The sequence below is a fragment of the Talpa occidentalis genome, unplaced genomic scaffold, assembly GCF_014898055.3.
Source record: "Talpa occidentalis isolate TD23 unplaced genomic scaffold, MPIMG_talOcc4v2.1 talOcc4.4, whole genome shotgun sequence".
NCBI lineage: Eukaryota > Metazoa > Chordata > Mammalia > Eulipotyphla > Talpidae > Talpa > Talpa occidentalis.
In genome coordinates, this window is record NW_023604295.1 from 39,370,092 (window position 1) to 39,397,441 (window position 27,350).

A 27,350-nucleotide genomic window follows, 5' to 3' on the forward strand; every position below is an offset into this window, starting at 1 on the left:
ATGGAGGGCAGAAGGGAGGGAGTGGGAAGGGAGGGCTCACCAGTGATGATACAGTTGCTACTGTGAATCTCAAATTTAGCTAGAATGACCAGTCCTGGACAAACACACCAGACAAGAGAAATGACCCAGAGGATGCTGAGCCAGATGGAGTGAGTCAGGCAAAGAATTGACTTTCTTCCAAGAGAGCTTTCTGTGAAATGAGCGTTGTGAACAGAAGAGAAAACTGCCCTATAAATTCAAAGCCTGTTGACATTTGCCATCACCTCGGCCTCAGCTGAGCCCTGGAGTCAGAATCCACGCGTCCAGCTGCTGGGGCAATGTCCAGCCAGTCTTTGGTGGGGCAACGAAAACTTTGCAGGGGCCTGACAGGCCATGGAGGCATTCTCAGACCCAGCCAGGAGACCCCTGGGACGGATCTTGACCTCTCTCTCTGCAACTCAGTTTTCACACCCACAAATCAGAGCTGACCGTGTGGGGAGTAGATTGAGGTCTTCTGTGGTTCCCAGATGTGCATCCAGCAAGGAGCTATATCAGATTCTCCAAGGGCGGGGTGAGGGGCAGACCATTCAAACACCCTTTCTGGGCCAGCTCTGATTCCAGGTCTACGGGTCTCCAGATAGGTGCTGATCAGGTCACCACTGGACTTTCCGGCCCAGAGATGGTCAGAGACAGCCTCTCAAAAAGGTTACTATAAATTACATGGAAGTCATGTGAAGGTGGAGCTTTCAAATGACATGAAAAAGAAAGGTAGGACAGGTGACAGATTTGATAATGTTTAAAAAAAATTCATGATGGCAATTACAATGCACATCAATAAATAGAATTGAAAAGACAATTCAAAAAATTTCCCCTTAACTTCAACTCCTTAAATAACATCTATAGGCAGTGTAGGAGGGGCAGGGAGCGAGGGAAGTCTCTATCTCCCCCAGGATTTACTAAAGTGATTAATGGTGGGGGTCACCACGGCCCCTGTTTGGGCCTGTTACAGTTCGCTAAGCTCCACCAAGCTTAGGTATTAGGGGCTCCTCCACTGAAGCATTTGTGTTGAAGGAAGGAGGCGGAGGAAGGGAGGAAGCTTTTTTTAAAAACTCTGGAGATGCCTGAGGCCTAGTCTAAATCTCAGGACACAATTCTGTTTGTCTTGCTTTCCTAGTCACGTTGCTGATGTTCCAGCGTTCTCTGCCCCATTGCTCAGTGTTTGTTTATGGCAGTGAAGTAGAAAATTGTAATGTCTGTAATTGTTATTGGTTTGCTGATTGTGTGACCACCTGGTTTGCTGGAGTTAGGACAAAGGCGGTAAATCCCCCCTCAAAGCTAAAACTGTGTACTTTAGGAGGAGAAAGAGGAGAAGGGGGTGTTTGAATGTCTTTTGTTTGTGTCTGTATGTTGTTTTATAAAAAGTAATTGAAAGTTGAAATTATTTTAATTAAAACAATAAAAGCCCCCTTGGTACACTCTCCATGGCACAAGTTTGCACTCAAAGGCCTTCCTCTTTTTGCAATGAAATGCCCTGAAACTGAGGAATTCCTCAATAAACAACTTCATACTTGACTTGCCATGTATGAAGTTGGATGTGCAGTTTCCAGATGTTTTTCAAAAGGCCCTGTGCCCTGAGGTACACTGCCTGCTCCAAGACACCCCTCTGGTCTGTAGAGACCCCACAGCTGTTTTAGCAGAAAATTATTTTCTTTTAATTTCTTATGATGCCACATTCAACATGTACCTTTCATCCAGAGAGGCCGCTAAGATGTTCAAAGGATTCAGAATTACCAACCCACCCTCTACCCTCTGGAGTCATACACAGAAAATATTTAACATCTGTACTGCTGTACCACCCAAAAGTTTTAAATTGAAGGAAGATGTGTTTCTCGTACTAAATTATCAAAGGAATTTCCAGAGTGAGCTCAGTTACCCAGGTTGGTCAGGACATGACCACAGAGAAACCCTTCTATTATACCAAGCGCTGGGGGACTGGACAGACAAACAGCCTTGCTCCACATCTGGCCTAGAAAGGGCGCCACAGGTAAGGTGTGTTTGCCAGCCCTCAACTAACACTGGGCAGGTATTAATAGTAATGAAGATGATGAGGATGACTGATTTCACTGGGTGTTTACTGTCATCCAGGACTGGAGTTCAATGGTTCCTGTACACGATTCCATTTAAACCTCTGAGGTACCATTAACAGGTGTTACTATTTTATAGAAGGAAAAAAATATATGAAGCTTGGGTCACTAATCAAAGATCACAAAGTTGTTAATTTAAATTAATTTAAAATGTGAATCCAGGTTTGTCCTTCTTGGTGCCTATGGTCTCAGCCACTGTCCCCACTGTGACATCATGTGGCCCTGGTGCACTCTGGAAAGGTCAGTGCCTTGCCGCTCAGACACTGAGCAGTTTGGCGAGGTGAGACCCTGCCATGTGCAGAGGCCAGAAGTGGGAGAGATGAGGAATTGGTGCTGTCCTTGCTGACGTATGAACGGGTGACCCACTGTCCCATTTTGCCTGGGACTGTCCCAGTTTTAGCACCAAGAGGATATCATCGCAGATGTGGCAGGTGGAATTCTAGGATGACTCCCAAAATTCCATGCTGTGCATGCCACTTCACCCAGTTATTCAATCAAGCATTAAATCTAGGTGTTGATGTGAAGGGATTTTGCAGGTGTAAATAAATTGACTTGAAGACAGGAAGATCAGCTGGCCTTACCAGGAGATGCGAAACCCTAGGGGGTGCACTGAGGCTTTGAAGACGGTGGAGGTGAGCTGGCAAGGAGGCTGAGGAACTTCTGGGAATTGAGGGGTCTCCTGCTGACAGCAGGCAAAGAACTGGGAATTTCAGCCCTACACTGTCAGAAACTGAACTCAGCCAACAATGTGAATGAGTTCCAGAACGGATTTTTACCCAGAGTCCCCAGAACTCAGTCGGCAGACATCTGAATCTCAGCTTTTGAGACTGAGGAGGGAATCCCGCCATGCCCCAGTGTGGGTATTGCTCCAAGTGGCTGAGTTAGTGGGAACTAGCTATGCTGCAATAGAAGTATAATAAAGAAGAGGAAATGCTTCAGTGTCAGGTAAACCAGGACAGTTGGTCACCCTGGACACCCTCAGACCCACATGACAGGTGTCATAGGAGGCACACAGAGGGTGGGGTGTGAAGTGTTGCTGGGGAGCAGGTAGCATTTGTGGAGAAAGTGACCTGTCTCTGGGGTAGGATTTGGGCACAGGGAAAGGATGAAAGATATTTAAGAAGGAGGAACAGCATAAGCAAAGATAGACAGGCAGGAATATGAAATGGACATCGTCCAAGATGCCACCAAGGCAACCATTAAGCCCTTGAGAGAGTCAAGTGTTTAGGGACAAAGATTTTGTAACCAGCATTCAAGAGGGCCATGAAAATGGCAATGAAATTGGCAGCTCGTGGTGGCATGTTTTTGTTTCAGGCATCCTGACTTTGATGCAGTTCACCCACTACCAGGTGGCTTTGAACCCCTTGAAGGCAGGGTATGGCTTATTCAGATGTGTTACCTCACATGCAGTACAGGGTCAAAGGCATCATTACTGTCAGTAAATACTAAGTAGATGATGAATGGTTACATGGACAAAACAATACCATTTCAGACCAAGCCTGCTGCCACTTGTCCCTAGAAATATAAAGAGATTGGCAAGACTGACCCATCACACTCCCCACCCACCTTCTCCAGGACCTGACAGGAGCCTCTTTTGTCCTCCGTGGTCACCTGGGTTTTGATGCCTCCCTGCCAGTCTCCACTCTGCCCCACACCAGCTGTGTGACTTTGGGCAAGGAACTTAACTTTTCCATGCCTCAGTTTCCTGGTTGTAAGAAGGACACACTCAGTCCCACCTCGCCAGATGTCTGTAAGGATTAGCATGGAGCATAGGATAAATTTCAACAAGTTCAGCTGTTAGTATGATTCGTTTTTATTTTAAGTAGCTATGACACATTTTTAGACAATAAGGGCCCTTACACTCTGCCCAACCAAAGAGCATTTTTATTTTACCAGAAGATTCTTGAAACCAAACAAAACTTTGAGCCCCACTAGGAGGACTGTCCCCAAGGAGGTGGGTCAGAACCGGGACCTCCCAGGGTGGCTGAGCCAGGCCCTCCAGGAGGTGCTCCTTAGAGGAGTCAGTGGTTCTGCATGGGCCTGAGACCATGCCTATGGCAGCCTCAGCCCTCCTCCAGACTGGCTCCGGAATTTGCATTTTCACAAGCCCCCAGAGAGTAGAACTCCTATCAGCCCCCATCTGGACAACACAGTGTCTCTCTGACCTTTTCTCATGATTTGCTTCGAAAGTTGTGTTCAAACTCACAGGCAAGCCAGACCACAAAACTCTCAGCTGGCAAGAGAGAACTGCATTTCCAGGGACAGCTGGCTCTCTATATGTTTCAACAAACTGGCATTATCCAAGAGCTCCCATGATCTGAAGTCAGGCTCACAACTCAGCAAAAATAAACTTTCCAGGAAATTTCTGGCACACCCAGTTTTCAAACCCTTCATCTCAGGAATGTTACCCAAGCCGTGGCCTCTTTCCCTAACTCATTCCTAACACCGTTTCCCAGTATGGGATAGTTCTCTTTCTGAACTGACAAAATATACACAGCCACACGGGAGAAGGCAGGAAGGCCGCGTTCAGTGTGGGGCTGCAGGTAATAAGTCTGGAGAAGAGTTCATGATCTCACTGTGGCATAATTAATGTTCTACTTCTTAATGAGAATAGTATTGCAAAAGAGTATCTTAAATCTGGGGGACATCTGCCCTTGGCCATTGAGGTTCAAAGAAGCATATTGTAAGTTCCCAAGGTAGACGCCCAAAGCCCATCCTTCATGTGGTGACAATGCAATATTCTCCATTTTCTTATTTCCCAGGTGAGCAGAACACACACATCTCCTCTGAGAGCTAAAACTGAGATAAGTCACATCCTTTGGATCCATTCATCAGCATTCATGAATGGACTGCTGTGTAACAGCTGCTCTGGGGGATATAACCAAGTGTCCCCCTCACCCCGCAGTGGTGAGTCTCCTTTGCCGCTGGAAACTCACAGCTCAGAAGGGAAGAGGTGTCTCTAGATGTCAGGCAGGGTCTGCCCTAATCATCTATCACTGCATAGTAATTCGCTCCCATCTTCATAGCTTAAAACAACAATTTCATCTTTGGGACAGGAATTCAGGAAGGACTCAGCTCCTGTTCTGACCTCCCTCCTGTAGCTGGGGAGGGGGGGTGTTGAAGGAGTTGGGGGGTGTGGGGGAGCTGGCCAGTAATCTCTCTTCTCATGTAGTCTCAGGGGCTCTCCCTGTTGTCTCTTGGTGTGGGCCTGCCTCAAAGCTTGGTGGTCTCAGGACATGCTGTTTTCAGCTCAAGTTCTCAGAGGTGGGTATCCCAAGAGAATTGGGCAGAGTCGCTTTTGTAACTAGTGTAGAAGTTACAGTATCACTTCCTCTTGAGGGAGAAATGTCAGTCATGCTGTCAAAAAAAAAAAAATGTGGGATGGGAGATGTTGTTTTAACTATCATTGGAAAATATAATCTGCAACAGCATTCCAGCAGAAACCAGATGTCACATCCAAATTAGGATAATTTTAAGAAGCTTAATGAAGCCACCAGTTATAGGAATGTAGGCGAATAAGAGGTAAGTGTGGTATCCTGAGGTGACTGATAACAGAAATGGTTACACCCGCACAGCCAGTTGACCTGGAGGGAGAGATTGCAGGACCTTAGGAGAGGAGAATTCGGAAAGGCCTCACTTTAGATGACAACTCAGCAGGAAAGCAGACCTATCAATCCCTCCTCTCCCACCATCTCTTGCCAGCACCCTCCCCCACTGACCCCATTGGCTGAACCTAACAAGAAGCTCACAGGTCCAAAGCCCACACTGCCTTGGCTCTGGGGAAGAGACCAGAGTGAAGAAAAGCAAAGAGTACTTCTGTAGAGGCAGCAAAAAATATCTAGCAATAAGAAATATGTATTCCACAAGAAAGATTATCACCTGATAGCTGTAGAGAGGTATGTAACTCTAGTGTATTCTGATGAGAGAGAACTTTTGAGTTGTTTCCATGTAATGTCAACAAATAGAGACAGGGTGCAGGGGAAATTCCTATCACCAGCAACTCTCTGAGTCTCGTCCTTTATCTTGTGACTTATGAAAGACCAGGCTATTGGAAAGGGAGTTGTCCATGTGAGTAGGCCAGATAGAGGTAACATAGCCTCTGGGCACTGACAGGCCTCCTTCATGGATGGCCCCTGGTGGGGGTCCCCTAGGAAGGAAAACTGACCTGGCCCCGCAACACCAACAACGTACTAGAGGGATGAAGACTTGCTACGTAGAGGCCGGGAGGTCCAAAGGCACCAGTCTGGCTGCCAGTGATGGCCAGTGCCCACCAGAGCAGAACCTATGTGACCCCGGGGCCTGATTCTTCTTCTGCCTCAGTGATCTCATCCTGAACCTCATAAAGCTCTCTCCCTCACCACATTCCCCTCAACTCCCCTCTCCCCCAGTCTAAAGAATCTTCATCTGACCTGGGGATAAGGAAATCTGATTTTTTACCTATTCTTCCAAATCTACTATTTATCATACAAAAAGCAAACTCAAAAGTTCAGGTTCTTGTAACTACACATCCTCAGCTCCTGAAACTCAATGTGCTCCAAGGAAGGGATCCCTGTGCAGAATGCAGGGAACAGGTAAATGATATCTTGGCTTGGGGTCTGGAGAGGGTCACAAGGTGTGTGGTGGGGTCAATGGAGGATGGCCCAGAGCGAACGTGCTATCACAATTCAAACTCAGAAAAGACCATTTACAGGAGTGCCCGGGAAAGAGTTCAGTGACTCTTGGAGGCATGGACAATATTCCCACAGGAGGAGAGGGGAAGAAGCACTTCAAGCGGAGAGGAGAGAATGAGCAAAAGAAGGAAAGCACATTCAGAAAATACAGTTTAATGATGAGGCCGACCTCTCCTGTCTCGCCTACTGCTCCCCTCAGCGGTGACTTCGGTCCTTCTGCCTGTTCTGCTCCCTGCTCTGGCTCTGGTGAATTCTCTCACCCTCCCACGCCTCTGGCCTGTACTCCAGTGCTTGAATAAATAAATAAATATGTTAAGAGTGTGGGGGAGTTGCATGTTGAGGAAATACTTCTAGAAGTGGAGGGTGGGGTCAGGTAATGAAAGACCTAGAAAAAAATCTTCCTTTCTGCACATCATTGGAATCATTGGGTCTGAGTTGTGCTTACAAAGATGAATGCAGGATCAGTGGAGAGTGCACAGGACGCGCACACTTCGACTGAAGTGGTGGACATTCACTTTTGGCCCTAAGTCCATCCAAGCCTCATGCCCGTGGCTTCTCTCACCATCTCGCTCTATGTGCTCCACAGCTGTGGTCCCTCCCTGACTGCAGACATGGGTTTCCAATTCCCACCTACATGTCCCACCAACTCCTTAACTCAACTCACCCACAGCTGACCTTATCACTCCCTCTCCCCCACTGCCACACCTTCTGCCCCCCCATGCTCCGCTAGATATGCTGTAGCTCCCAGGTCAGAATTCTCATTTTCCTATACTTCCTCCCCCCACTACCTCATGACTCCCTCCACTCTGCATATATCATAGCCAGATCCTCCCAAGCCTTCTTTCTGTCCCCCCGCCCCCCGCTATTGAATCCATCTCTTTTTTTATCCTTATTAAGGAGTCCTAAGGTCAAACCATCAGCACCTCTCTCCTGATAATCACAAAAGATTGTAATTAGTCTTCCACAGTTGACCTCTTTCTGCTCCCCCATCATCCACAGTTCAACCCTCTTCTTTACTACACACTAAATCAGATCATGGTGTTTCCACTCTCAAGACATCCTCTGGTCACTCCATGGCCTAGAGGATCAAGAAAAACTCATTTAGCCCATAAAGTCTTCAGAGGTTGATTCTGGTTGCCACTCCAGCTGGTTCTACCTGGCTACTTCCCAGTGTCTATAAGAAGTGACTTCTTGGCTCTCTGCATTCAGCTGTGATGTCCTTCCTGGGAGCAATGAATGATGGGACTAGACCCGAGTGATTCGGACTGGAGAGGCAGGGCCTGTGGACAGGAGGAAGCCCCAGGTGTGTGACTGCGGGGAGTGGCGGTGGGAGGGGGAATGAGAATATATCACTTAATTCCTCAAAAATATTACCTGCCATCCATTCAAATAAAGAGGGATATGCTCCCTAAGAAATAATTGAACTGCCCTGTATTTTCAAAGGAAAACAGGCTTCAAAAGCAAAATCAGATTCAGATAAGATCTGATTCTCAAGGGGACTGTTCTGGTGAGCTCTCAGGTGAGTGTTTTCACTGGTTCCTCTCCTGACACAGAGTAGATCAGAGTCTCTCCCTCTCGCCTTATCTCAAAGTTTCAGGGAGGACAGTTGAGCTTAATAAACACTCTTCAGAGCAAGAAAGAGGAGAAGGAATTAAGGGCCAACAGAATCGATAAATCATAATTAATCAAATTCTTCTCCTTCCCCAACTCTCTGGCCCTGTTAAATAAACGTGGATAATCCTAGTACAATAAGTTGCGGCTGGCTTTATGATGCCTGGTTACCAGCCTGGATCAGGGACCCAGTCCCAGTTCCAGGTGTGTCACTAAAAATCGCCAGGCAACCTCGGCAATCCTGGCCCTTCCCTGATGCTCTGCTTCCCTCTTTAGATAAGTGAAGGATTGAACTCATTTGCACAAGTCCCGACACACTAAATTCTAATTTCCTCGATTTTCAACCATTAAAACATCTCCCTTTATTTATCTGACCCTGAATTTTACTTTTGAATGCCCTCAGTCCTCCGCTCCTCTTTATTTATTTTTTCTTCTCATTCTATCTGCTCAGGCAAGCAAGACATAGCACTTGCTGGACCGTGTTCCAGGCTCTTGACTTGGGTTTACAGAGCGTGTCCTGCCCACTGAGCCAGTCCAGGAGCCACCACGACCCTACTCCAGCGGCCTCTCAACCCTGGGCCTGGCCCTTTCCAGGCCAGAAGGAGATGAGACCAAGGACCCCGACACCGGAAATATCGTGCTGGTACCAAAATTGTAGTTCTCTTCAACAAGGTCTCCTGCTGGAATGACCCTATTTTTGAAATTCACTTTTTACAAATCTAAGCACAATAAATTCAATACTAATGTCGGTTGTCCTTTCAAAAAAAAAAGTTGTCGAACTAAGACCACGCTGTCACTCTGGGGGGAAGGAAATCATTCAGGCAGTCCCTCACCTCAGGGTCCTGGCAGAGTCTTGACATTTTATATCCACTTTCAGGATACTCTTGGACCTCTTGAAGTTAATGGACCCCGTAAAGACTTTGATAGATACATGCTGCCAAAGGTCGGGATAGTCACTCCTGAAAGACAAAACATCTGGGTGGTCCACTGAGTTTTCCATGTAAGAAATGATGTCTTGACATCAGCTTAGCTCAGATGGAACAATGAACACCCAGCTGACATCCCAGATGCCCCAGATCACCTGGGAGCATGCATGGCAGGCTCTTCTCCACCGTCTGGAAGCTGTTTCTGATGTTAAAATGCTCTCAGAGATCAGCGACCCGACATGGCCAGACAGACACGAGTTAAAACTTCAAGGAATCAGCAGCTACTGCAAACTGGAAACAGCAAGTCTGATGGTGATGAGCAATCCTTTTAGCCTTAGCTTTTTCACCAATCTTGGGTGACGTAAAATAGGGAGTCTTGAAGAAATTTTCAGACAGTTGTTTGAAATCTTTTTCTCCCAGGAAAGTCCTTCCGAAGGACACAAGTGTTCAGTTTCCTTCCTAGGCCCAATCTCTTAGTCACCCGCCTTTGGCACCGCCGACCCCATCACTATAGATTAAGCATCTCCTAATGTGCCAGTGCCATGCTGGGAAGGCACAGAGCTGAACAAGATGCAGTCCTGACCTGGGAGGGCGCATGGTGCTCCACTGATGCAAAGAATGACAAATGGAATGGCGAGGAAGGGATGTGTGCTGAAGAAAGATACATGGACCGAGAGCCTGTTCCTGTAAGAAATCAAGGAGGCTGGTTTTGGTTTGCTCCATAAGCCATAGACTATCAGCACCAGGAGATTATCACAGATTATCTGTTCCTACCTACTCATTTTACAAATGGAGAGTCAGGCAGGGAAAGAAGTCACACAGTTTTTTTAATGATTATTTTTATTTACTTATTTTTGCATAGAACTGGGGGTACAGGCCAGAGCTGCAGGGGGTGAGGAGATTCGCCAGATACAGAGTGGGGAGCAAAACAGGCAGATCTCCTGAAATATACTGCTGAGGGGAACAGAGGGCTAGACAAGAGAGGTCTGCTGCACCATATGGGTCAGCTCCCTGGCCGGGGTGGAACTCAGGTCATAGTCATAATAGCACTGGGACAACCCCTAGGCCACCAGGGAGTCCCCACAAGTCACAAAATTTTAAAGCTGAGCCAACAGATAGCAAATTCTCTTTTTTAGACTGATGACTTACTGTATATATCTAGAACAGAAATAGATGTGACTGAAACAATCCATTTTGTTTTCCAACCAGAAATATACAAGGTATAGCTCATCAAGATTTGTTAACCCTTAAGAGGACGGTCATTCTCCTGAGATGACTGTACTCAATGCTCTCTGTACTTAGCTTGTCTGTCCATTTTGAAATAGTTCCTCATTCTACTATCCTACTCTTAATCATTACGGTCTTTCACCGAAAACTCATCATTATACTTGTCATATTTGCTATATTTGTACAGCACTTTAGGGTTCAAAAAATATTTTAAAGCCCTTTGTCTCCATTTTGAGAACAAAGTTGTAGGCTTACTAGCCTTAGAGAGATAGGGTCAGTAAGCAGGAGGGGTTCAGAGTGGAGCTAAGGGCATCACTGTGTCAGGGAACAGGACCTGCAAAGCCAGGTGAGGGCAATCAGGATGCATGGCACTGCTTTTGTGGGTCAGACAATAGGGAGTGGCCCTCAAGTCCACGAAGGCCAGTGAGCTGGAAAGAAGTAAGTCAAAAACACGTATTGAATCACTCCTGTGTGCAGGGCTCCTTGCTATGTGGGTCGAAAGGTGAATAAGCAAGGCACCCCCTCCGAAGAATGTTTTGGATTGCTGCACAATTTTCTTAGGCCACAGGGAGTGGAAGGCATCAGTGAGCAGTAGTCACGGGGTGGAGAGGAGAAGTAGGTGCATGAAATTCCTGAGGTGTGGTCCCAGCTATCAAACCAGGGAAGCAGGAAGGTGCCAGGATCTTCACTGGATGGAGAGCGTGACCACCGGACACTCGGGCAGAGGTGGAGGCTAACATGTCAAGAGCAGGAGGTGGGCACCCTTCAAATGCCGTGCAGGTGGAACTCTTGGACTGTACTTCATTTCAAAGCCATTAAGTGGATTGTCATGAATGAGCTTCTATTCACTTTATAGACAAGGGATTTTAATAATGTTTTCATAGGCTGAGAAAGGCCAAAAGGACCATTTGTGTGATATTTAAAACTTGGGGCTCCATAACTCAGGCTACTGGGGTCTAGAGAAGCAGCTGAAGGCGGTTATCAGGGTGTCCAAGAGTTAAGTTATTAACCACCTTCAAATATGTGAAGGGTGCTAAGACTTTCCCACAACTCTCAAATCAAAATCAGAAAGTAATGACCAGACCCAGGGGCTGCCAGGGAGGTGGGAATCAGCATAGAGAATTCTTAGAAACCAACAGTGAAGACAGAAGCTTTAGAGGGGAGGAATAATTTTGGAAATTGTTTAATAGAGACATTAAGCTAGTAGTTAGAACTCCATCCCACTAAGTTGTGCTGCTCCATCTGGACTGCAGCTTCTCCTTTATCATTGAAATAGCCCTGAGCAGTGCTCACAGATTGGCCAGTCCCCAGGGAGATAGCCAGAGGCTCCTAGCATTGTCTCACCTCCCTGTCAGCTCCTTTAATCACTGTTTCCATCTGACTCCCTGGCACTCTCCTTAGCTATCTGGATCCCTCTTCTTAGATCTGTTGACATCCCCCCCATACTTCAAGACTCAACTCACATGCTACTTCCTACAAGAAGCCTTACCTGATCCATCCCCCCAGATAGGACAGGCTCCCTCACCTTGACACCTTGTACTTCTTTACACTTTCATTTCATCCTGTGCTCTGATGATCTGTGTGCTCCCCTGTGCTCCCACCCCCATCTTTCCTTGAGGAATTCCAAGGGCAGAGACATGCTCTTGCATCAGTGTAAGCACAGGCTAGTGCTTGGGGATGCTTAATCGTAGTCAGTGGAGATCTCGGGCAGGCACTGTTCTTGTGGGTCAAAATTAGAAGGTAATGATCAGACCCAGGGGCTGCTGGGGAGGTGGGAATCAGTATAGAGAGGCTGTGTGCTGGGCTCTTGCGGCAGACTCCAACACTTATTTTCCAAGTGTTTGCATCCTTCAATACTTGCTCTGTCACTCACCAGGAGGCCCAGGGAAACTTACATCACCTCTGTGCCTCTGTTTTCTCACTAGCAACATGGGTATATTGTGGTGGTCCATATAATGCCCCCGGCAATGTCTGGGCACTGAGTGCTGGGAAGTGCAGAGAATGATTAAGAAGGCAGGATAGTAAGGAGTCATCTTTTGATTCCAAGGCTGCTCTGATTCATTTGTGCTACATTTCCATCTTGCAAGTCCTCTGTATTCCTTTTTTCTACCTTAGCAGCTCTGTACCATTTCAATTCTGTTAGGTATCTGGTACGTATCTAGCCATACAGTTAGATGTACATAGGAATGCTAGTAGGCAATTTGGTTTCTTGTTTGTATGTTTTGTTTATATGTGTGTGTGTGTGTATGTGTGTGTGTGTGTGTCAGTTAGTTGAAAGGCCGTGAAACCAATCCACTTAATCGTAATGCTCATGTGGACTTTATTTAAAACAGAAGCCTTTTCACCCAATTAGTTACACCTCCCAGAAGAAATCATTTTATTGCCAAAATAAATGTTCTTTCCTTATGTCTTCCCAAATGACTTGATTATTTTTTTAAAGTGTGTTTCTGATTTCTGTTGGAAAACAAGTGCCTTCAGAAAGCCCATTTGAGCCCAGAAGATAATAGTGAGGCAGCCCAGGGTTAGAGCTATTGCAATAGCTAGCCCAGTCCAGGAGCAGTCTCTTTGTATTCTCAACTACCCCAACACACGAGTCACTCCAGCTCTTCACAGTCAGTGGAGTAGGCTTAGGGCTTCTAAATTTGAGATGTACAGGCACAGAACCCATTAAGTCCACTTTCATTTGATCCTTCAGTTATTGTCTAGGGTAATGGAAAGCGAATGCGGCTGGCGGTCCATTTCACAAGTGTAAACACAGAGGAGGAAATTTTGTTCATAACTTTGCTGGGAGGGTGTTTGGTCAAATGCAGTGACCAGAGGTCAGAAAATACTATTTTTTTCCTCCAGTGAAGAGAAGGTAAGATGAAGACCTGGATCCAGGAAAAAACAAATACATGTGCGCTTGCTCTGTCTCTCTCTCTTCATGTCAAATTAGAGCTAACTTCCATATCTTGAGGTGGGAATTGTACTCTTACTGAAGTTATAGACCAACGCCAAGGTCCCACTATACAGTATCTGTCAATGATGTGTAACTGCTTGGGTGTGAAATGAATGTTGTTGTTCTTGTGACTTGCTTTAAAGCAATAGAATATGGCAAAGTTCGTGGGATGTAACCACGTGACCACATTATGTATAATTGTAACACCTCTTATCAGCAGACTATCACTTTCTCCCTCACTGGCTCTGATAGAAGCAGGAGGCCATGGAGGGAAGTCTGTGTGGTGAGGAACTGTGAGTGACCTCGAGCTGATAGCCCACAAGGAGCCCTGAGTTCAACAACCCTGGAAGAACTGAACCCTGCCAGTAACCACACAAGCTCAAAGTGAGCCCCTGTTCAGTCAGGCTTCAGGGAGGACAGCCCCAGCCCACCCCTGATTTAAAACTTGTCAGAGTCCTTAAAAGAGAGGACCCAGCTCCACTGTGCCCAGACTCCTGAAACACAGAACCCACAACATAATATATGAGTGCTGTTTAAATGACTAAATTTGAGGTGATTTGTTACATAGTAACAGATAACTAATATAATGAAGCAGCTGGAACCTTCCACATCTAACATGCTGTGAGTGTGATAATTATATTCTTAAGCCATCAGTATTATACACATAAAGAAAACCACTCTGTTATGACATAGACAAATGCATTCCAAGCTGCTGTCACTCTGCTGGGTTGAGAATAATTTCTCTTTCTAAAACTCCTAGGGTATTTGTTCTATATTTAGATTCTCATTTAATCAGTCTTCATTTCAAGGCTTCTTACTCTGATTGCAAATACCAGACTCCTCGTGCAGGTCCTGCATTACACTGAAGTGAATTAAGGATCAACCTGACCAAAAATGGTTCCAGCGGGAAGGACTCCTTGAGAAGGACTCTGAGGACACGCAGTGAGAGGCGATGGTGCCTCTATTTGGCAGTGTAGGTTCTCAGAGAAAGGACCGAGTAGAAGATCTGCCAAAATGAATGAAGCCTGAGAAATAGTTAACCTTGCAAGGGAATCCCATTTCTGCAATTAAAAAATATATATATATGGTCACTTGTATTTTCATAGTGGCTGGGTATTTTGGGCTTCTTTCAAGGTACAGATCTGCTCAGCATGAAGTGCCTTAGTAAGCTGCATATGCCTTAGTAAGCTGCAAGTGTCTTAGTAAGCTGCACATTTTGGGCCTTTCCAAGTATGTTTTTCTGCAATCCAGACATTTCCGACAAATAAAACTGCCCTTATGGACTGCTACATTTTGAACATGAAAAGAACAGAACCAAGAGTTGGGTGGTGTCTGAGGTGGTGGTTATTAGAATGTTCCACTGTGGAGTTAAGGAAATATGCCCCCACACATAATCTGGGTGTGAGGTGGTGACTAGATCCAAGGAGGTGAGCAGGCATTCTAAGATCAGAGCATACATGGGGGGCTGTGAGAAATGTTTTTGAATGAATGAAGCATTAATACCTGCCCTTAGAGGCCAAACTGCTATTTCCCCCCAACTGTCCCCAGCACTTCTGCCTTGTCATCAAAGGGTAGTAAGATCCACCACTGCCCTTAAAGGTACACACAGGCAGGAGAGGCAAGCAAGGGCCAAGAGACCACAAAATATAAGATGCAAAATAAAAAAGGTGGGGGAGGGGAGTAGGACTCAGGTCAGTCAACCTAGGGGTTTTGGGGAAATTGCAGGAAAAAGAAATTTCTGGTGACTACTCCAAAACCCTAGCAACAGGTTGAATCGGGCAAAGGGTTTGTGGACACTTCTTGTGGACATTTCAAGTTTTGAGAGTTTCCGCTCGCTGCTTATGGCCGACGCAGAAAGGCCCCCTGGAGTACCAGATTTCACATAGGGTGGGGTGTCTCCTCCAGGCGGGTCTCCTGGACTCAGACCCAGGCAGCCAGGCCAGGAGCGTCCTTGGCCCGTCTTGACCGAGTCGGAGCAAGCTGATAAGGGGTCTCAGGCGACCCAGGGTCTCTGCGAAGATCCGGCCCCACGGGCGAAGGCGCGCGGCGGTTCGAGGCCTGGGTCTGGCTATTGTGGCTCTCGGCCCCCGCCGCCTTTTGTGCGCCCCGGTCCCGTGCGCCCCGCCGAGCGACCGCCTTCTGCAAAGATCACCCCCTCCGCGGCGCCATACCTGGCCTTTTGTCGCCAGCTGCCAAAGAATTCAGAAAATCAAATTTATTTCCCGATTACAGCCGAGCGCCCCTTTGTGCAACGAGGTCTCTTTAACTGTTGAAATTCCAGCAGACATTGTGAAGGCCTTTATGGCGCAAAAGAAAAGCCGCCCCGCTTCTTGCCCCTCGCCCCCACCGCCCCGCCCAGCCCCTCCGACTTCCAAGTCCCTGTGGGAACTCGCGATGGAAGTTCTTCTCTCAATAAAAACGCTAACGAGCCCCAAGACATCGGGGTCTCGAGTGTCCTGCCTGTTAAAGGGAATAAATCAATAGGCATCTTGAGTTCGGATGGTGTGTTTCCTTTTTTTTTCTTCTTCTTTTTCCCCCCGGGATGAATAGATGACTGATAACTCCATTTCTTACCAGGCCAGCACTGTCCCCAACTTGCCCCAGCAGGTCCAGTTTCATTTGCACTGAGTTTTCAGCACTATCAGTCCTCTCTCGTGCCAGGGTTTCCCCGAAACTGCTGTCTAATGTAAAAATGCCTTTCTTAGGGCGGATTCTCAGGTGATAAATAATTCTTCAGCACCTGAAGATGCTGAAAATAATGATACCATTATTTTCCTTGATCAGGTTGATATTTCCTAAAATAAATACAAAATATTACCTTGCTTCCTTTCTTCCTTCTCTCTTCTTTCCTCTCCTTTTGGTGTTTGTGCAGGGAAATAAATGTCCCCTTTTTTCCTAAGTAAAACAAATAAAAGAAACATCAGTCCAATAATACTCTCATGTGAAAACAGTTACAAAGACCACTGTAATTCCTGCTCTCCATATAAAATAATATATAGCACTATAAATTATATAGTCATGAAGCAAAGAAACCTGCAACAGGGGAATTTGGGCCATTGATCATAAATTATACATGTTATAAAGTTTGCACAAAGTCTAAAAAAAAATAATATATAGCTCTTAGGCAAGAGGGCTTTTTTTTTCCCTACTTTTTTTTTTATCGTGAGAATTTGGAGATGCCTCCCAGTTGTTCTGTGACTAAAGGAAGTGAATATAAATCAATGCCACATTTGCTAACAAACAGCATTCCTCTCTCTATACACATCTGTCTCCTCACATGCACGAGCATGTGTGCACGTGCACACACACACACACACACACCCAACACCACACACCACACTAGTGCTTGGTTCACTCTGCTTCCCCATAATTTCACAAAAGAGCAACTCTAGTGTTTTCTGCTTGGCAGGGAGCTGGTGGGCATGGCTCTGGACTGGATACCTACACCAGACAAGGCCTAATCAAATAAGGGAACCACTTGAACTGAACTCCCAGCAGGAGCAGGAGGGAGGCCTGGAGAGGTTACAGGTACTTTTTATCCAGCCTCGCAGGAGAGCACCAACTTCCTGCTGCTAGAAATTTGTCTGCAAATTTTTTCCTCATTCAGACAGAGAGCTGGGGTCCAGGAGACACCGGGTTGATATGATAACTTGATTAAGGCTGGGACAGATGACACGGGGGCACCAAGGCGACTCAAAGGAGTCTGTGCTCTCCTCTTTAACCTCTCCTTGGGAGCCGACAAATTATATCTATTAATGTAGCAGCCCCCTGGCATCGCACAAATACAGGGTCTGCTCAAATGTATGTCAATCATTCACAGGGGCCTTTGTGGGATTCCTACCACGTTTTTATTTCTCTTCTCCCTTAACAAAAAAAAAAGTGTTTAATCTGTTGGATCATTCAGACAGGCTCATAGCCTGCCCACCTCCTGTCAAAGTCACTTGGGAAGTAGAGGTCCAATTGGGCAGCCAGGGTGTTCAGAGGACCCTTTAAATAGGTGGTGGGCAGCTGGAACGTGTCCAAGGAAAGGGACGCTAAACGGAGAAAGGGTTTGGAAACATGTCCAGTGAAGCATGATGGAAAAGCTGGGGATTAGCTTGGACAACAGAAAATGCTGAGAGGACTCAAGATCTGAAGAAATGCTAAGGGAAAGTTTTCTGTGAGCCCAGAAAGCCCAGGAAGAGACAGGCGTTCAGAAAGTGTCAGCAAAGTGCCTGGACAAGCCATGGGCCACAGGCTATGGCATCAGGGGGCGTGAGGAAGCCTGCTATATGGCCACTGTGGTAGGAATCAAACCCCCTCCTCCCTGTACCTGAGAAACTTCAGCTTCAAATATTAGGGGTTTTAATTAAAAGTTAATTTAACAAAAAATGTGCTGTACAGCTCTTGAGCCAACAGTTCAATGAGTTTTGACAAATGTAACCTATGTATCCATCTCCCAGTTAAGATACGAGCATTTCCTTTACCCCCAGAAATTTCCCCGTGACCTCTCTCCAGTCAAACCACCACTCTTTCACTATTCTGATTTCTATCATTCTAGATCAGTTATGTCTAATCTGCATTTAAACAGAATCATGCAGTATTTACTTTCTAGTGTCTTTGCTTTTAATATTCATCCATGTAGTTTGCTCCTTTTTCATCTCTGAGTAGTATTTCCTAGTATGATGATGACACTTTTGGTCTGCCCATTCTTTTACTGATGGTATTGGGTTGTTCCTGTTTTGAGACTACTGTGAAGACAGCTGCTATGAAAAGCCCTGGACCCTTTTTTATTGCTGGTTTGTAGGATAGGCATATATTCCAAATGCCATTTCAAACAGCACTGCAAAGTAAGGAAAACATGAGGTCATAAAAGGATGTCTATTTTTTAATTAATTAAATTTTTTTCTTACATTGTTGTAGTCCCTATAGTTCTCCCACCGCCATATCACCCATGAACCATCACTGTATTCCCTTGTTTTCATCCCTCCCCTGTTTTGCCTTCCCCCCATCCCCCCTGCAAAGGATGGTCTTTAGTCAAGACTCAGAAGGGTTTCTGGGCCTTGGCAATTCCTGGCTGTTTACCTCATTCCCAGAAAGCACATGCTGCATCTGTGTCCCTCCCGCTGGTGGCAGAAGCCACATAGCAGGACCTTTGTGGGCAGCCTGGGGGGTTTCATGGGTAACACCATCTAACTCAGCAAAGTGGTATAGGCCATCAATCAAGCTATGCAAATCATTTGAATTCACTTCTGTTGAGCTCCTACTATGTGTTAGGCCCTGTGAGTGCACCAGGGGTAAGGGGAAGAGAGAGATGAATTTGATGAAGCCTCTGTCTTTAAGTGCTTGCAGTTTGAGAGGGAAAATAAAATGAGTAAGAAATGATGAAACCACAGCTCAGTCTTCAACAAACACTGCAGGTCAGCTGTGAGGGTGCTGGGAGGCGGTCAGATGCGCTGCAGAGAGAAGGTAGAGCCCAAGCCTTGAGCAATGGATGAGTCTCCCACCCTGGGAGAATGAGCTCCATCTAGAGAGGAATACATCACGCAGATGGAAAGGATGGGTTTGGACATAGAGCAGGGATTCCTGGGCCCAGGTCCACTGTGTCACCGTGGACAGGACCCCTGGCTATACCAGCTGTACCCCAGTGTGCTCATCACCTCACTTCAGATGACTTGGCACTAAGGTTTTGAAGGCCATATCAAAGCCATGAAAACAGAACATTGGTGCTGGATGGCCTTTTGGAGTTTGCAGTCCACTCTATCCCAAGGATAAATGCGGAAACTGAGGGCCATGGTAAGAGAATTCACTTTCACAGGGAAAAACTGCTTCCTCTCCCAACACAATCATCGTTTCACTGTACCAGCCTGCCATTTATTAGGCAGTTATTACTATGTAACAGAGATCTATTTCTAATGCCAGTATTGGAGGAATAAAATTAGCACATAGTCTGTGTTCTCATCAGGTTAATCAACCAGGCTTTGTCTATGAGCACCTGTTACATTTGAAGAAACATGCTTTAAAACAGAAGTTATCTAAACTGACCAAAAAGGGAGACCATGTTATGATAAGGTCCTATGTGATTAGGGGTTATTTGTTTTCTGCACCAAGTCATTTATTTCTCTAATTGTTAGACTTTTTGTTTGTTTTCTTGTCCTTTTTCTATGCACAGGCTTGACAACTGTGTAATCATAGAATATTGGCCAAATATTGGCCAAATCACTCTCACCTTTAAAATCACTGGTGCATTAGAAAAACAAAACAAAATAAACCACTGATGTATATTGTATTACCATTACTAACAAACTTTCACTCTGTCTTCCAGTTATTAACAGCTTTGTTTAAAAGGAAAAAAAAAATTGGATTTGGATTTATGCAAATTCAGCAGGAATTCATTCCAAATTAATTTGCAAATCAGAGGGAACAAAGATAGCCATGTTCATGATTTCTGCCTTGTGCTTTTTAAATAATACTGAAAATTATAAAGTACCTACCCATGCATAATACTTTAAATTTTTCAAAATATCTTAATATTTATTCTTTTGCTGGAACCCCTGACAAATGGGCAAGGTATGTGTTATCTCCATTTGCAAAGGCCTGGGGAGAAGTGACACAGCCCCCGGGCCTCTGCCAGAGCAAGCAAGAGCCTTGAGTCTCACTGCACCAAGCACCAAGCACGAGCCCCACTCAGCTCCCAAATAAAACACGAGGAACAGCACCTTTAAGTTCACCATGAGCTCTGTGATGACAGATTTTTTAAAAAAAACACATATTTCATTTCTCTCTCTCTTCTGCCAGAAACAGCACTGGCTACATCATTTTCTGGACCCACTGCAAAATAAAAATATGAGTCTTTTGTTCATAAAGAAGGTAAAAATACTGCCAGTCAAGGTCTTAAAATATGAATCGTTTCCCTTTCTTTTGTGTCTCTCTCTTGACTTGCCATGTGTTTTTATTTGCTATGTTATTGTAAGTAAAGAGAAATTAAATTTTTCATCATTAGTATGACTTATACTGTTCATCTTCAGATTGTACAATGCCAGTTTTAAATACAAATATAAGCACATTGAGTGCCACCCGGAATCACCAAAATTACAGAATCTTGATTTTGTTGCCCGTACATACATATGTTTTTTGTTCTTACCAGAACAGTGCAAGTGCTGCTTAAACCAATCAACTGTTTTTATTCACTTGGTAATTCACAAACATCCTCCATTGCACTCCACCTTTGGTTTACTGCTGAGGCCGCTGCAAGGACCGGCACCTCCACATGATCCTGTGGCTCCCTTTCCAACCGTCATGGTTTTTAGTGTAAATGATCGGCGAATATGGGGAAATCACATGAGTAAGAACCCTATTGGGCAACCTCATTTTTCAGAAAGCTGCTGTCTTCCTTCTGCATTGTTCCCACTCTGGTTTGAAACATTCTGCTTCAGGCCATCAGGGCCCGCATGCTCAGTTGCATACCTAACATCCTCACCTTGCCTTGGTATCACTGCACTGCTGTGCATGTGGGCCGCGGGAGCGCTGTGCTCCTGGCACACCGAGAGGCTCAGTGTGAGGGGCCGGTGAGGAACGGCAGGAGACCTGCGTATTACATAGATTTCCCTTGCTCCATCGTGTCGTTGGACTTCATGTACAAAACAGACGTTCAAAGATGAGATTAAGAATACCAAGACAGTGACAGCAGAGGCTTAAACAAAGCTTTAACCCTTCTGAGCACGAGTCCTGTGCAATCTCATCACTCACAGGCCCTGGTGACCACGTGACATGCAACAGGACCAGCCAGCCCTGGTCAGAGGTCAGTCAACTTTGATTATGTTGAGTACAGAGACTGTGAGGTGCAGACATGTCTCTCGGGGCTCAACTATAGCTAAACTTCTACAGTACCAGGGAGACCCTCTTCCCCACAACACGTCAGGAACAGATAAGATTCAAGAAGCACCATCCTGTAGGAATTTAGAGTGTCCAGGACTGCTTTTCTCGACAGCCACGTGCCTGCAGCTTGGTGACTGGTTGGTGAGGCAGGCAGAGGGGGTGGTACGAGCCAGCTGGACCCAGCACGAGGACAGTGAAAGCAGAAGTCTGGTCAAGGAAATGTGATTATGACCAGAAATTAAGGGGGAAGTGCAAAACTTCACCATACTCTAGTGATGCCCTCTTTCTCTCAAAAGATTATGTTTTCAAGAAACTCATCCCTGAAGCTTTCCTGGGAAAGCACACACACAGGGTCCATGATCCCTGGAACAATTTGACAGAGATGAAAAGTGAGGGAGACTCAGCTCTGGTCACGTGATGTGTAGCTCTAGGCAGGTCACCTAACTTCTCTGCTCCTCAGCCCTCTTTTCTGTAACATGAGAATAACGACCCCTCATCCCAGAGGTAGGGTGTTGGCGAGAACTAAACTGGAGGTGTATAAAGTGAGTGGTACACATGTGGAGGTGTCTGTATCGCCTCGGCCTCTTGGGCTCCGTGATAAATGGTATATGGCACATACAGACCCCATCAGGAAATTTCACTCCAGGGCAGAGTGATTTACAAAGCCTGCTCAGAAGTGGAGTCAATTAAGGTCAGCTTTCTATGTTGCTAAACAACAGGGGATTCTGGGTTCAGTAACGTTGAAAGGCAGGCCCAACACACCCCTTGAAACCGGGCTTTTGAGAGGGTTCAAAGGAATGCGAAACAAAAGCCTCTCTTTGTGATGTTTTCACTCTTCCTTCATTGTCCTCTTTCACCCTCCAAGGGCCTTCATGTAAAGAAAGGGGCTGCTAATGTGGCGAGTGGGAGTTTAAAATTGTCCTGGGCCAACAATGTTGGCACATTCTGCCGGGCCTCATTACAGAATCATCTGAAATGCTTGAGAAGTGTTTCCCACTCATTAGCATAAATAGCAGAAAAACTCTTTCACAAACAAAGCAGGTTCCATCTGCCCCCAGTATGTCCTCACCTTGACTTCAAATGGCCAGTCCCTCCCCCAGCACAATACCAGGGGCGCCGGCCTCCGAGGCCTCAAGCACCCCACTTCAGAACAGCATTCAGTGAAATATCAACACGGTAACCTGCATGTTTATTCATTGGCCAGCCCCCTCCTTTTAATGGAGTCCCTTCTCCATTGTGGCCACTTGATTCTTTCACAGACCTAAAAGGGAGAGGCTTCCTTTCCAAGCTGTTGGGGTCCCTAGCAACCCACACCTTGTGAGTGGGTTGACCAGGCTAATTAGGTTTGTTCTGCCTTTTTGGCCCAAGCGTATTTTGTCAGGTATTCTGCTGTGGGATTAAAGAGTCATTAATCACCCTAGCCTGACACTGACAAGGTGGCTTTTACAATGAAGTCCACTTCCCTGGTGTTGGCAGGAGACAAGGCCAGATCTGTTTTGCATTACACTGCAGAAGAATCGAAGGGCTCCTACTCCCAAGTCAACCTCAGGGGACATCTAGCACAAGCCCCAGTCCTGTAGGAGGCTAGCACCACTGCATCTACCTGGTAGGCAGCCTGGGCTAAGAGCTGCCAGGGGGAGTGGGTTCTGGCATTTCACAGAGCAAGATTATCTATCGCATGACAGAGTTGGGGAGGGGACCCTGTGTACGATCATGTAGCCCTACATTTTACTGAGGCTCAGGAAGAGGGAATAACTTGCCCAAGGACACACAGCAAGTCTCACGAGAGCCGAGATTAGAATGGAAACTCACCACTATTGCCAACATCACTTCTGAATCCACATCTAAGTCTTTTGTAACCATTTTCAACAGAACTGATACTGGTGTGTTTGGCAAGTCAGAGTGCTGAGACTTCAGGGGAGAAAGAAAGGAAGTCATTCCCCTTCACTAAATGCTACAAAAATCTAGGTATTGAGCTAGTTGTTTTATATACAAACTATTTAACTAAATTTACATGTCATTTTATGGGGTGATAATGCATCCAACTATTAGTTCTCACTAACAGAAATTTTCCTAGGTAGGTGCTTTCATCTCTGTTTTTAATGAACAGAGACACACAGACCTGAAAAGGTTAAGTAATATTCACAGGCTGTTCTTCCCCTGTGCCTTTTGAAAAGATGAGGGAAGGTCCCTGAGTCCAGGTGCTCTTGTGAGCTTCCATTATTATTAATGTAAATCATACATTAAACGTTTAGTTCAATCATTTGAACATCAGATTACCAGGATTATTGTTTCCCTTTAATCTCTGAGATTTGTGATCACTTTTTCTTTGCTGATGTTTTCCTGTCTTCTCTTTTATCCTTTCGTGAATTTAACAAACATCTACTGAGCACCTATGCTGGGTGTTGGGTTTGCTGAGGTTTAAAAGGCAGGGTTGCACCAAGTGACTGGAAAATGATCTCCTCACAATTAAGAGGGTAAACAGAAAAAGTGGGATATAGGAGACAAGGGATTCCATCCAGAAGGGCAGTGAAGGGAACCCCATGGTGCCCTGGGAGGGTCCAAGGAGGTTAGCTGAGCACCAGGCATGGGGAACCAGCCCCCACAGCTGCAGGCAGAGCTCTGGGGATGCTTGTGCAGAGAACTTGCTAGGAGACCTGATCATCCAGTAACTGTGAAAGGGCTTTAGATCTTTGGCAAAGAGTTTGAACTTTAATTATTGCTTAACACAAAGGAAACAAATCAAATGAAAAAAACAAAACAGTTACTAACTCCAGGAAAGGAAAGATGGTCACAGTTTGCTGAAGGGCTCCATTGTAAAGTAATTTATATTTTCATAATGTAAACACAGAATTTTGAATAAACTACATTAGTATACAACATTATGGGGAGGGTGTGGAAAAGGAAAGGAGTGTGTCTATAGCTGATGGGGCAAAGGCAGGGAATAAAAGAGCGAAATTCATCTTTCATAGTGGGAATTCATGATTAAAACAGTAATCAGGGGCCTCTCTGGTGGTGCAAGGTGTTAAGTCTCAGCACTATGAAGCTATCTGCAGCCACTGCAGCACGAGTTCAATCCCCGGCCAGGAAGGTGACCCACATGGCGCAGCAGACCTCTCCTGACTCGCCAGCTGCTCCCCTTAGCAGTGTGTTTCAGTCCATCTGCCTGTTCTGTTCCCCACTGGTGAATCCTCTCACCCCCTACACCTCTGGCCTGTACCCTGGTTCTTATATACATAAGTAAATAAATCTTTTAAAAATAAACCAAAAGTGAGCAATCATCCCAGAGACAGAAGCAAATTAGAGACAATCCTTGTGGAAATATTTGACTCCAAATTACGTGCACATGATAAAGCTGATGTGTTCAACACATATAAAAGCTAAAATTAGAAAGTCATGGAGTAACTTACGTTAAAAATAAGACATTGTGTTTGTTGTGAAGGTATTAAGGACATCATCAGGAAAATATCAGGTAAAGATACATTTAGACATACCTGGGATGCCCAAGTCCTCTGGGCTTTTAGAGGTGGAGGGAGAGGTGCAGGGGGAGATGCAGTGAGTTTGCAGGGGAGCGAGGGCCAAAGACTTGAGTGGATGTAGCTGAGAAAGGGAAGCAGCCCTGAGGGATCAGTTCTAAGGACAATGAAAGCAAAAGATGTGGTAGAACATGAGAGAGAGAGAGAGAGAGAGAGAGAGAAGAGAGAATGAATTACTAAGCCCTGTAGGGTGAGGTGGGTGGACAAACAGACAGCCTGAGCAGACCCAGTGTGAATGCCAGCTTCTTCACTTACAGTCATTTGACTTTAGACAAGCTAAAACATTTCCCACATAGGATTGTGTTTAGGGTTGATTCAAACACATTTATAAAGCCTCTACTAAATACTTAACCTCTATTGGACATTAAATAAAAGCTAGTCCTCTTCTCAGCAAAACCCAGAAGTGCTAGATTTTTTCTCATTTCTTCAAAGTTAGAAAATACCAGCAGAGATGATCTACTCAAGTTTACAGAATAGAACACTTGTGCCTAGTTGACCCACCCACTCAAATATTTCATTCCTGACTGAAATTTCCTGGGTCTGACTTTCAGATTTTGAAAGATGTGGCCAACTCAGTCATGGTAGCCTTTTGTTTATACACGCTTTTTTCCCCATGTCCAATATTTCATAGTTTGAACACTCAGAAAACTACATAGGCAATCTGCTCTTGTTTTATTTTTCTCGAGGTCCTCATTCCATGAATTTCCATCCTTCTGTCTCTTTCTCCCCTCAGAGGCCCTCTTCTTCCTTTCTACCTCTTCTCTGAGGCTCAGACCCTCACCTACGCTCATCCATAAAAGCCTTGCCGTCATCCCTCCCATCACCAGCTCAAGTTAATGTCTACCCCAAAGACTTGAGGTTATTATAACAATTTAAATTATTAAAAACAATTTAATATTTCGGGCCTCTCCAGTGGTGCAGAGGGTTGAGCGCAGCACGGGGAAGCTGTCTGCAGCCTCTGCAAAGCGAGTTCGATTCCCAGCCAGCCAGGGAGCAACCCACATGGCGCGGCAGACCTCTCCTGTCTCTCCCACTGCTTCCCTCAGCAGTGTATTTTGGTCAGTCTGCCTGTTCTGTTCCCCACTCTGTCTCTGGTGAATCCTTTCATTCTCCCGCACATCTGGCCTGTATCCCTGTTCTTGTATAAATAAAAAATAAATCTTAAAAAAAAAAACAAAATTTAATATTTCTATAACAAAGGAAAATTTGACTTAGCCTTAGGAAAATTAGAATCAAAGTTTGGACTCCCAGATTTTTGGGGGTGGGGATGGGTTCTCATAAGACAGATTTTTAAAAAAATCAATATAAATGACATTTACTTGTAGTATTTTGTAGGCAAAGGAGTACAGGTAAGAAAAAAATCTGTCCGGGGCCTCCCTGGTGGCGCAGCGGTTGAGCGCTGGGCTGCGAACTGCTCGCAGCCTCTGCAGCACAGGTTCGATCCCCGGCCACAAGTGAGGGTCCCACATAGCATGCAGACCTCTCCTGCCGTGCCTGCTGCTCCCCTCAGCAGTGTATTTTGTCAGTCTGTCTGTTCTGTCCCCTGCTCTGGCTCTGGTGAAATCTTTCACCCTCCCGCGCTTCTGACTGTACCCAGTGCTTGTATAAATAAATAAATAAATCGTTAAAAAAAAAAAATTGTCTGAACACAAGAGGTATAATTCAGAAGCTGCCATGCGCTAAGTCAGAACCTCCGAAGGAAGAGATCATCATTTTTCATGGTTTGACAAGAAGGTTGATTGGAGAACTCATGACTAGACTCACACCTGCTCTTCACGAAGCACGAAGCCACCTCGCCGAGCCTCCTTTCTCCACTGTCTGGGCAGGCAGCAAGGACTTAGCAGCACCAGGGAGACCAGCTCCCACAAAGCCTTCATGTATGTGTCATCACAAAGCTAGGAGACAATAGTAAACAATATGCTTTATATCCATATCTAATATGAGATATTATTAAAATTATAGCTAATATTTATTTAGCACTTGTCATGTGCCAGGCACTGTGCTAAGTATTTTGTAATCCAATTGAATATGTAGTCCTTATTTAATTCTCATAACTCTTCCATGAAGGAGTCCCTATCATGATTTTCCCTAATTTGCAGATGAAAACAGTGTGGCTGAAAGAAGTGGTGCTTAGCATAGGTTAACCCAGGACTCAAAGAAGTGCAGATTTCCCCTTAAAGCCCCAGTTTGATGGCAGGGCATTTATTAGAACATTAATTTGTGTGTATTTTTCCTGAATTTTCACAAGTCCTCCAAGTGGATAGACAGTCCTCCTCAGTAGTTTCTGTAGGGTAGTAGGCAAAGAAAGACTGAAAAGCAAGCCTCTTGCTGTCTTTTGTAGAAGCCAAAGTGGAGAGAAGCCAGGTGTCCTGGAGGGACCTTTGAAAGTAGCCCAGGAGAGAAATGTCTCCCCACCTTGGAGAGCAGTGACTGGATCCAGTGGGCTCAGCCCTTCCGGGTAG

General features: G+C 45.5%; 1 long non-coding RNA gene across 1 annotated transcript; it reads left to right on the forward strand.

The window, feature by feature from the left end:
* Positions 1-2,399: 2,399 nt before the first annotated feature.
* On the forward strand, positions 2,400-7,106 carry LOC129146733 (uncharacterized). Its single transcript, XR_008553839.1, has 4 exons — positions 2,400-3,068; positions 4,886-5,030; positions 5,296-5,387; positions 6,814-7,106. It is a non-coding gene; the product is annotated as an uncharacterized LOC129146733 (long non-coding RNA).
* Positions 7,107-27,350: the final 20,244 nt, after the last annotated feature.